Below are 12744 nucleotides of genomic sequence, written 5' to 3'. Positions count from 1 at the left end.
TCAATTAAACACTTAGAGAGTAACAAGGATCATAAATTAAACTTGACAATTAGGTATGCAGATGTCCCAGAAATAAAAAAGATCATTTGAAAAATTTAGAGCAGTAGAATCAGGACTCAGGAACGGCAACTGGGTTATTTAATAGTGAAATTTCCTTTCGGTAAGATACAAAGACCTGACATAAAGTTGACTTCACTAACTTTCTGCTCCAATGAAATGACATTGAACATATAATAAGGAAACGTCCAAACTGGAAAGAAAGCAGGTCCCAGCATTACTTTGAAGGTGAACTCACTGCAGCCTTGGGATGGAGAGCCATTATAGGATAGAGCAAAATTACATACTACCTAGAATGAGTTGGATGTGCATAAAGGATTATAACAACCAGAACCGATTTTAAAGAATTTGAAGTCAGAAGGATCACTGACTGGGAAACACACACACAGACACTCTATTTCCAGAAAATTTACTAAATAAATAATTCCCTTTAGAATGTGAATTGTTTCCTTTGATTTAAATAACTAATTTATATAAAAATTGGCTAAGATAACCAACATCATTAGGTGACTGTGATGATAGCTATTTTTGTCAAATTAGCAAAACAATACAGGATTACATCAGAATGCCTTCCAGAAAAAATGGGGTTATTTCTCTTTTACAGCTAGATGCCTCTCTGCAGAGTTTCTAGGGACTATATCCTGTTCCCAGTGTCAAGCTCAGTGTTAAGTATATAATAATAGGCTATATATTAGGTATACAAAGGCAGGAAGACACAGGAGGAGTAAGGAAAAAAGAAAGGAATGGTCAAATCTGCATTATAACAAGAAGAAAGAAATCCCAGCTTCAGCCCATAAGAAACTTAAAGTGTGCTAGTGTTTTAGAAACGTAGGTACCAAACCTGAAGTGGAGAAGGGAATGAGTGTGAGTAACCACTAAAGAACAGAAATAAAGAGGACAACTTCTAAATTGGTAAGGGGAAACAATAGGAAAATGTACAAAGCAAACCAATCCAAAAAAAGACAAAAATAAAGAGTGGCAGTTGTGGGGAGAAGTGTAGGAAAGGCAGGACCATAGAAGACATAAGATGGTAAGGACAGTTTAAAATAGATCAGGATGTTACCAGAAAGCGGTCCCAATCCAGACCCCAAGAGAGGGTTCTTGGACCTTGTGCAAGAAAGAATTTGGGACAAGTCCATGGAATAAAGTGAAAGCAAATTTATTAAGAAAGTAAAGAAATAAAAGAATAGCTACTGCATAGACAGAGCAGTGGCATGGACTGCTCGACCAAGAATACTTAATAATTGTTTCTTGATTATATGCGAAACAAGGAGTGGATTATGCGTGAGTTTTCAGGGAAAGGGGTGGGCAATTCCCTAAATTGAGGGTTCTTCCCCTTTTCAGACTATATAGGGTAAATTCTAGACATTGCCATGGCATTTGTAAATTGTCATGGAGCTGGTGGGAGTGTCTTTTAGCATGCTAATGCACTACAATTAGCATATAATGAGCAGTGAAAATGATGAGAGTTCACTTTCATGGCCATCTTAGTTGTGGTGAATTTGGGCCAGCTTCTTCACTGAAAGCTAATTTATCACCAGGGGCTCTGTTACCTGTATCTTGTGCCAATCTCCTATTTCATCCTATGACTTAGAATGTCTAACCTCCTGGGAAGGCAGCTTAGTAATTCTCAGCCCTTATTTTACCCAGTCCTTTTTCAAGATGGAGTCACTCTGGTTAGAACACCTCTGACAAATACGTGCAGTAAATTAATATGAACTAACTCCCATGCTAATAGAGGTTGTCAATTAACATTAGTCAAAATAAGCTTTAAAACAAAAGACATTTTAGAGAAAAGTTCAGCATATAATGGTAAAAATTTTGATTCACGATTGTCAAAAGACAAAATTACAACAAGTTTATTTTAACCATCTTAATTGGCTTTTATTTGCAATTCTAGATTCGGGCAACACCTCAATTGTTTAAAAGAGAATGAGTGTTCTGATGAGCTAAGCAAAGGAGCTTGGCTTCATAGGCAGAAAAGCGCTGGAGAAAGCAGAAACAGGGAACAAAAAATGGATTGGTCATTTCCAAGTTACTTTCCTTGTAAAGGTTGAAGTAGAGGGGACTTCCTTACCATGCTGGATAAAACTGGTGTGTTTGGAAATTTAGCTCTCTCGCTCTCTCTCTCTCTCTCTCTCTCTCTCTCTCTCTCTCCTGATTTCTTGGAATGGCAGATAAACAACTTAGTTTCAGTTTGGTAACATAGCACTTCAGCATGAATAATTCCATTTTGGTTTGGTCTGTTTGACCTAGTGCAGGAGTTTAGTCCAAACCAATGGCCTCCTATAAATTTTCTTTACTACCATCAAGATATTCCAATTCTAAATGTGTATGTACCTAATAAAATACTTATAATCATTCAAAAAAATCATAAAGCAAAAATTGATAGAAGAAGGAGAAATTGGCCAGTATATTATCAACATGTGAGACACCAAACATAACTATTGACAGGTCAAACAACCAAAAACAATAAACATATGAAAGATTTGATAACCCAATTAACAGGCTTGATTTCATGGGTACAAATAGAATCTTGCACCCCAGGATTAGAAACCACCCATTTTTCTTAATAACTCACAGAAAAACTACTAAAAATGATTATTTTCTAGGCCCAAAACTAATTTCAATAAAGTCCACAGTCTTGTTATCATACAATTTACATTCTCTGACTATAAATTTTATCCCAACGGCTCTGCTCTGCCCATTTAGACTGAAACATTCTTACTCAGAACCAAAGCTCCAACAATCCTGTTACCAACTGTCAGGGACCCAGGTTATCTTTTGAGATAATTTGCATATGGCAGTTACTTAGATGCTTACATTTTCCTAACAGTTTTTGAACATTAACTTCTCCTTCTTTTGCTTCATATTACCCTTTGATCTTGTAAGCCAAGTTTTTGCAATAATTATCTAAAGCATTTTTTTTAACTTAACCTTTGTGATGGTCCTGGCAACCTATAAATTGAAGGTTGTTTATTAGGCATTTGGATTTGCAAATTTTGCCCTAGTTAGAATTAGGCAGCAGACTGTGGGGCATAAGTGGAACATTGTGAACATTTAAAATAAGTCAAGTTTATTATTACTCCACTAATTTTCATCAGAACAGCAATTTCTACTCATTTCAAATTAGAAGGCATTTTTATTTACACTGAGTGAATTTTACAGCCTTCTTTAGACTGTAAAATTTGACAAATAATGCAAATGTTTAGTTCAAAAGGAGAACACAAATAAGTACTTAAGGTACTTTTATCTACATGTATCCCAATTTTATTTATTTTCTGACATAAATTTTCCAAAACGCACAAAACTTTTTAACAAATCCATGGTCCCAATCCCTAATGTATCTTTTCCTTTAAAAAAAAAAAAGAGAGAAGCAAACTAAGCTGTCATGAGAATTATTGACTTCAGTTGAGGTAAGGAAGGAATCATAATTACTATACCATAGTGCTAGAAAAATTTAGGTAATCCACCTTCTTAATTTTACAGATGAAGATGATGAGACTTAGGTCTCATCATGAAAATATTTATTCACGGTGTCCTAGATACCTGATAACTGAGTTCAGACAATGGCAGAGAAAGAGAGAGAGAGGATATTTATATTACAATTCCTGGAAGGTCACCCTTGGTATATAACAAAAAAAACCAAAGCAAAGAATTGGATGGATCAGAAGGAAGTGAAGGGCAGTGAGCAGCATGACGGGAGAGTTCAGAAGGAGATTTAACAGATGTGCTCACAGATCCAGTCTTCCCATATTCTCATTTCAGTAAGTCTAGGTATGTATTCACTCATCCATTTCAGTCATTCAATAAATATCAGTGAATTCCTATTGTGTGCTACTAGGTCCATAAATACCAACCTTTGTAGCACTTATATTCTAACAAGACTGTTCTCCCTCATAGCCAGTGCTTCCAGTAATAAGTTTACAGAAACCAGTGACTAAGATGGATTGAGGTAGTTAGGAAGGTCCACACAGAAAGATAAGTATAGAAGGGGTACTTTTAAAAGTTATGTGGTCCCACCACAGATTCATCGCAATGGCTAAAATTTTAAAAACTGACAATACCAAGTGTTGGAATAATGACAATGCCAGGTGTTAGGATAACATGGGGTTACTGGAACTCTCATATATTGCTAGAGGGAATGTGAAATGATAAAACCATATTGGAAAAAGATCTGACAGTTTATTTTACTACTAAATATACCTACCTTACAACTCAAAAATTCCAACCTAAGTATTTTACCCAAGAGAAATGAAAATATATGTTCATAGAAATAAAACTTGTTCAAGAATTTTCAAAGAAGCTCTATTCATCATAACCAAAAGCCTGAGGCAGCCTAAGTATTCATCTGTAGGTGAATAAATAAACACACTGTGGAATAAACATACAATGAATACTATACAGCAATAAAAAGGAATAAATTACCAATACACAACATGAATAACTCTCAAAAGCATACTGAGTAAAAGACATCTTATACATAAGTATATATACTGTATGATTTCATTTATGTATAATTCTAAAAAGGGCAAACTTACCCATGGTAGAAAAGAATTAGAACAGGTGACTGCCTCTGGCACATTTGAGTAAGGATTGACTGGGAAAAGAACTGAGAGAACATTCTAAAGTGATGGCAAGGCTCTATATCTTAATGTGTGTTTTGGTTACACAGGTATATGCATTTGTCAAAATTTACTGAATGATACAAAAATCAGTAGCATTTATACATGCTAACAATAAACTATCTGAAAAGGAAATTAAGAAAACAATATCATTTTTAATAGCATCAAAAAGAATAAAATATTTGGAATAAATTTAACCAAAGGGGTGTGAGACTTCTACACTGAAAACTACAAAATACTGATGAAAAAATTACAGTAGAAATGAATAAACTGAAAGACATCTGTGTTCATGGGCTAGAATAATTAATATTGTTAAAATGCCCTGATCCTGAATCTGTGAACTGAGCCTGCAGCACCTTCGCCGGTGGCAACCTGGATCCGGTGGCAGAGAGATGGCATCAGAAGTGGTATCTGAAGTAGAGCTTCTAGCAACTTTCAGGAGTGCTAAGTGACCAAGTGAGGTAGCTGATGGGCCCACTGTGCCATTGCTTTCTCACAGCAACTGGGGATCTTGAAAAATAAAAACTAGGGGAGAGATCCAAGATGGCCGGTTAGGAGGAGCTCGGGGTTGCAGGTCCAAGTGAAAGCACAGAGGGTGAGTGGACGCCGCATTTCCAGACGGATTTTTACTGCCTACAGACCAGGAGATTCACAGGCGGAGGAGCCCCACGGGTCGCCAGCACCACTGTTTTGGCCGGCGCGGCTGTTTTGCCTGCACCCTGGTGCAGCGGTTCCCAATGCAGAGTGAGCGAGACTGAGTCCCCTCTTAGCCAGGAAGAGGAGCTGAAAGGGGGAGGCAGGCCAGGAGATTCCCAGACAAAAAAGCGCCATGAATCTCAGAGCCGCGGTTTCAGCCAACGCAGTGGCTCCTGATGCAGAGTAAACAAGACGGTGTCCCCTCTTAGCCAGCAAGGGGAGCTGAAGCAGGGAGCCAAGCCAGGAGATTCCCAGGCAAAAAAGCACCACGAATCTCAGAGCCGCGGTTTCAGCCGGCGCAGTGGGTTGCCACATGGGAAATCACACAGGTCCCAGCACCTATTCAACAGGCGACGAGGTCACCTGGTAGAGAGCCAACCGTTCAACTAAAAAACAAAAGGCTCTGAGGCAGGGAGCCAGGTGACCAGGCCTGGCTGGTCCCACTCCCACAAAAAACAAAAAAAACAGCAATTGGAAATGCTCTGGGTTGAGACTTTCACAGCAAACACAACTGAACCCGGGACGGTCCAGCTCTGTGGAGGAGGGGTGTCCGCCATTACAGAGGCACCCTGCAGTTCCTGAGGCAATCTGCCATCACCAAGGCAACCCGCCACTACAGAGAGTGCGTCACTACAGAGGCGGGCCAACATAGCGGAAGCAGTTCTAACTACACCCATATAAACAGGACTGCAGGGAAGTTCACACAGCAGCTGGGCAGAGCTCACAGCAGCTCAGCGAAGCCTCTGCAGGCTGAGTGTGACTAGGCTGCCACCTTGTGGGCAGGGAAAACGGCAGCAGCACAGCAAAAACGCATAAAGCCCTAACTCCCTGGGACAGAACACCTGGGGGGAAGAAAAGGGGGTTTATGAGTTCTGCTGCTGAAGACTTAAACTTACCAAAATCAGAAAGTCAGCAAATACAAAGTCAACAGGTGGATAAATCCACAAAGATGTGAAGAAACCAGAGCAAAAGGGATGAAAACACCTGAAACCAGAACACTTCTCCTCCTACAAGGGATCACAACTCCTCACCAGCAAGGGAACAAGACTGGATGGAGAATGAGTGTGATGAAATGACAGAATCAGCTTTCAGAAAGTGGATAATAAGAAACTTCCGTGAGCTAAAAGAACATGTTCTAACCCAATGCAAAGAAACTAAGAACCTTGAAAAAAGGTTTGACGAAATGCTAACGAGAATGGACAACTTAGAGAGGAATATGAGTGAATTGATGGAGCTGAAAAACACAACACGAGAACTTCACGAAGCATGCGCAAGTTTCAACAGCCGAATTGACCAAGCAGAAGAAAGGATATCAGAGGTCAAAGATCAACTCAATGAAATAAAACGAGAAGGCAAGATTAGAGAAAACAGGGTAAAAAGGAATGAACAAAGCCAACAAGAAATATGGGACTATGTGAAAAGACCTAATCTACGTTTGATAGGTGTACCCGAATATGACGAAGAGAATGCATCCAAGCTGGAAAATACTCTTCAGGATATTATCCAGGAAAACTTCCCCAACCTAGCAAGGCAGGTCAATATTCAAGTCCAGGAAATACAGAGAACACCACAAAGATATTCCTCTAGAAGAGCAACCCCAGGGCACATAATCGTCAGATTCATCAGGGTTGAAATGAAGGAGAAAATACTAAGGACAGCCAGAGAGAAAGGTTGGGATACCCACAAAGGGAAGCCCATCAGACTCACAGCAGATCTCTCAGCAGAAACCCTACAGGCCAGAAGAGAGTGGGGGCCGATATTCAACATCCTTAAAGAAAAGAACTTTCAACCCAGAATTTCATATCCAGCCAAACTAAGCTTCATAAGTGAAGGAAAAATAAAATCCTTTGCGAACAAGCAAGTACTCAGAGATTTCATCACCACCAGAACGGCTTTACAAGAGCTCCTGAAGGAGGCACTACACATAGAAAAGAACAACCAGTACCAGCCACTCCAAAAACACACGAAATGGTAAAGAGCATCAACACAATGAAGAATCTGCATCAACCAATGGGCAAAACAGCCAGCTAGCATAAAAATGACAGGATCAAATTCACACATAACAATATTAACCCTAAACATAAATGGATGAAATGCCCCAATCAAAAGACACAGACTGGCAAACTGGATAAAAAGCCAAAACTCATCAGTGTGCTGTATCCAGGAAACCCATCTCACATGCAAGGATACACAAAGGCTCAAAATAAAGGGATGGAGGAAGATTTACCAAGCAAATGGAGAGCAAAAAAAAGCAGGAGTTGCAATTCTCATCTCTGATAAAATAGACTTTAAAGCAACAAAGATCAAAAGAGACAAAGAAGGACATTACATAATGGTAAAAGGATCAATGCAACAAGAAGAGCTAACGATCCTAAATATATATGCACCTAATACAGGAGCACCCAGATACATAAGGCAAGTTCTTAAAGACTTACAAAGAGACTTAGACTCCCACACAATAATAGTGGGAGATGTCAAAACACCATTATCAATATTAGACAGATCAACAAGACAGAAAATTAACAAGGATATCCAGGACTTGAACTCAGACCTGGAACAAGCAAACCTAATAGACATTTACAGAACTCTCCACCCCAAATACACAGAATATACATTCTTCTCAGCACCACATCACACCTACTCTAAAATTCACCACATAATTGGAAGTAAATCACTCCTCAGCAAATGCAAAAGAATGGAAACCATAACAAACAGTCTCTCAGACCACAGTGCAATCAAGTTAGAACTCAGAATTCAGAAACCAACCCAGAACCGCACAGCTTCATGGAAAATGAACAACTTTCTCCTGAATGTCGACTGGATAAACAATGAAATGAAGGCAGAAATAAAGATGTTCTTCGAAACCAACGAGAATGAAGACACCACATACCAGAATCTCTGGGACACATTTAAAGCAGTCTCTAGAGGAAAATACATAGCAATAAGTGCCCACATGAGAAGCAAGGAGAGATCTAAAATTGACACCCTATCGTCAAAATTGAAAGAGCTAGAGAAACAAGATCAAAAAAACTCAAAACCTAGCAGAAGACAAGAAATAACTAAGATCAAAGCAGAATTGAAGGAGATAGAGACATGAAAAATCCTTCAAAAAATCAATAAATCCAGGAGCTGGTTTATTGAAAAGATCAACAAAATAGACAGACCACTAGCCAGACTAATAAAAAAGAAAAGAGAGAATAACCAAATAGATGCAATAAAAAATGATAAAGGAGATATCACCACAGATTCCACAGAAATTCACACCATCATCAGAGATTATTACAAACAACTCTATGCACATAAACTAGAAAACCTGGAAGAAATGGATAAATTCCTGGACAGTTGCCTCCTCCCAAGCCTAAACCAGGAAGAAGTCGAAACCCTGAATAGACCAATAAGAAGGTCTGAAGTCGAGGCAGCAATTAAGAGCCTACCACCCAAAAAAAGCCCAGGTCCAGATGGGTTCACAGCAGAATTCTACCAGACATACAAAGAGGAACTGGTAGCATTCCTTCTGAAACTATTCCAAAGAATCCAAAAAGATAGAATAATCCAAATCATTTTATGAGACCAACATCATCCTGATACCAAAACCTGGCAGAGACTCAACAAGAAAAGAAAACCACAGGCCAATATCCATGATGAACATAGATGCAAAAATCGTCAATAAAATACTGGAAAGCCGATTACAACAGCACATCAAAAAGCTTATCCACCATGATCAAGTAGGATTCATCCCGGGGATGCAAGGCTGGTTCAATATACGCAAGTCTATAAATGTAATTCACCACATAAACAGAACCAAAGACAAAAACCACATGATTGTCTCAATTGATGCAGAGAAGGCCTTCGACAAAATTCAACAGCCCTTTATGCTAAAAACCCTCAATAAACTAGGTATCGACGGAACGTATCTCAAAATAATAAAAGCTATTTATGACAAACCAACAGCCAATATCATACTGAATGAGCAAAAACTGGAAGCATTCCCTTTGAAATCTGGCACTAGACAAGGATGTCCTCTCTCACCACTCCTATTCAATATAGTACTGGAAGTTCTAGCCAGAGCAATCAGGCAAGAAAAAGAAATGAAGCGTATTCAATTAGGAAAGGAGGAAGTCAAATTGTCTCTATTTGCAGACGACATGATTGTATATCTAGAAGACCCCATCATCTCAGCCCAAAATCTCCTGAAACTGATAAGCAACTTCAGCAAAGTCTCAGGATACAAAATCAATGTGCAAAAATCACAAGCATTCCTATACACCAATAACAGACTTAAAGAGAGCCAAATCAAGAATGAACTGCCATTCACAATTGCTACAAAGAGAATAAAATACCTAGGAATACAACTAACAGGGAACGTAAAGGACCTCTTCAAGGAGAACTACAAACCACTGCTCAACGAAATAAGAGAGGACACAAACAGATGGAGAAACATTCCAAGTTCATGGCTAGGAAGAATCAATATCATGAAAATGGCCATACTGCCCAAAGTAATTTACAGATTCAATGCTATCCCCATCAAGCTACCAATGACCTTCTTCACAGAACTAGAAAAAACCACCTTAAACTTCATATGGAACCAAAAGAGAGCCCGCATAGCCAAGTCAATTCTAAGCAAAAAGAACAAAGCAGGAGGCATCACATTACCGGACATCAAACTATACTACAAGGCTACAGTAATCAAAACAGCATGGTACTGGTACCAAAACAGAGATATAGACCAATGGAACAGAACAGAGGCATTGGAGGCAACACAACATATCTACAACCATCCGATCTTCGACAAACCTGATAAAAACAAGCAATGGGGAAAGGATTCCCTGTTTAATAAGTGGTGTTGGGAAAACTGGCTAGCCATATGCAGAAAGCAGAAACTGGACCCCTTCCTGACACCTTACACTAAAATTGACTCCAGATGGATTAAAGACTTAAACATAAGACCTAACACCATAAAAACCCTAGAAGAAAACCTAGGCAAAACCATTCAGGACATAGGCGTAGGCAAGGACTTTATGACCAAAACACCAAAAGCGTTGGCAACAAAAGCCAAAATAGACAAATGGGACCTAATCAAACTCCACAGCTTCTGCACGGTGAAAGAAACAGTCAATAGAGTGAGTCAGCAACCAACAGAATGGGAAAAAGTTTTTGCAGCCTACCCATCTGACAAAGGGCTGATATCCAGAATTTACAACGAACTAAAACAGATCTACAAGAAAAAAACAAACAAGCCCATTCAAAAATGGGCGAAGGATATGAACAGATACTTAACAAAAGAAGACATACATGAGGCCAACAAGCATATGAAAAAATGCTCATCATCACTGGTCATTAGAGAAATGCAAATCAAAACTACATTGAGATACCATCTCACGCCAGTTAGAATGGCGATCATTAAAATATCTGGAGACAACAGATGCCGGAGAGGATGTGGAGAAATAGGAACACTTTTACACTGTTGGTGGGAGTGTAAATTAGTTCAACCACTGTGGAAGACAGTGTGGCGATTCCCCAAGGACCTAGAAATAGAAATTCCATTTGACCCAGCAATCCCATTACTGGGTATATATCCAAAGGATTATAAATCATTCTACTATAAGGACACATGCACACGAATGTTCATTGCAGCACAGTTTACAATAGCAAAGACCTGGAACCAATCCAAATACCCATCGATGATAGACTGGACAGGAAAAATGTGGCACATATACACCATGGAATATTATGCAGCCATCAAAAACGATGAGTTCGCATCCTTTGTAGGGACATGGATGAACCTGGAAACCATCATTCTCAGCAAACTGACACAAGAACACAAAATCAAACATCGCATGTTCTCACTCATAGATGGGTATTGAACAATGGGAACACATGGACACAGGGAGGGGAGCACTATACACTGGGGTCTGTTGAGGGGGAGTGGAGGGGACAGCAGGGGGTGGGGAGTCGGGGAGAGATAGCATGGGGAGAAATGCCACATATAGGTGAAGAGGAGGAAGGCAGCAAATCACACTGCCATGTATGCACCTATGCAACAACCTTGCATGTTTTTCACATGTACCCCAAAACCTAAAATGCAATAAAAAAAAAAAGAAAAAAAAAGTCCCAACTACTCACAATGATCTACAGATTCAAAGTAATCTCTATCAAACTCTCAATGATTTTTTTTACAGGAATAGAAAAAATCCAAAAATTCATATGAAACCACGGAAGACCCCAAATAGCTAAAGCAATTTTGAGCAAAAAGAACAAGGCTAAAGGTATCCCACTTCCTGATTTCAAAATACATCACAGAGCTATGGTAATCAAAACAGTATGTAACTGGCATAAAAATACCTATATGGTCCAATGAAACAGAATAGAGAGCCCAGAAATAAATGGATGAATATATAGATGATCAACTGCCTGTCCAAGAGTGCTAAGGATATAAATTGTACTGGGAAAACTGGATATCCACATACAAAAAACAAAATAGGGTGGGCGAGGTGGCTCATGCCTGTAATCCCAGCACTTTCGGAGACGGAGGAGGGTGGATCATGAAGTCAGGAGTTTGAGACCAGCCTGGCCAAGATGGTAAAACCTGTCTCTACTGAAAATACAAAAATTAGTCGAGTGTGGTGATAGGCACCTGTAATCCCAGCTACTTGGGAGGCTGCGGCAGGAGAATCACTTGAACCTGGGAGGCAGAAGATGCAGTGAGCTGAGATCACACTACTGCATTCTAGCCTGGGCAACAGAGCAAGACTCTGTCTAAAAAAAAAAAAAAAAAGGACAAACTAACTACTATATGACCCAGCAATGCCCCTTCTGTAAATACACCCAAAGGTATTGAAATCTATATCTCAAAGAGATATCTGCACTCCCATATTCATTGCAATCTTGCAGCATTATTCACAATAGCCAAAACATGGAAGCAACTTAAATTTCTCTCAGCTAATGAAAGGATAAAGATAATGTGGTAAATATGAATACATATAATGGAATATTATTCAGCCCTTAAAAAGAAAGAAATCCTTCCATTTCTGACAATATAGACAGAGCTGGAGGACTTTATGCCAGCAAAATAAACAAGACACAGAAAGAGAAATGGTGTATGACCTCACTTACATGTGGAATCTAAAATAGTCAATTTCATAGTAGTAGAGAGTAAGATGGGGGTTACCAGGGGCTGAAGGAAAGGGATAATGGGGAAGTGTAAGTCAAACAGTATGCAAAATGAGTAAGTCCTAGAAATCTACTGTATGGCATAATGCCTATAGTTAATACTATACTTTCTTTAAATTCATGAAACAGTCCTACTTAAGATTAGTGCCTTTTATGAGGTGGGGGGAAAGGGTCTCACTCTGTTGCCCAGTGCAGT

General features: G+C 39.2%; 1 protein-coding gene across 1 annotated transcript in view; it reads left to right on the top strand.

Moving 5' to 3' along the window:
* The window catches only part of CNGB3 (cyclic nucleotide gated channel subunit beta 3), a 161353-nt gene that overhangs the window by 93915 nt on the left and 54694 nt on the right, over positions 1–12744 (top strand). The window lies entirely within an intron of this gene.

The sequence above is a fragment of the Aotus nancymaae genome, unplaced genomic scaffold (genome assembly GCF_030222135.1).
Source record: "Aotus nancymaae isolate 86718 unplaced genomic scaffold, 86718_ANA_hifiasm-v0.15.2.pri h1tg000036l, whole genome shotgun sequence".
Classification (NCBI taxonomy): domain Eukaryota; kingdom Metazoa; phylum Chordata; class Mammalia; order Primates; family Aotidae; genus Aotus; species Aotus nancymaae.
Note: the sequence above shows the minus strand (reverse complement) of the source record. Positions and strands in the feature narration are given on the sequence as shown.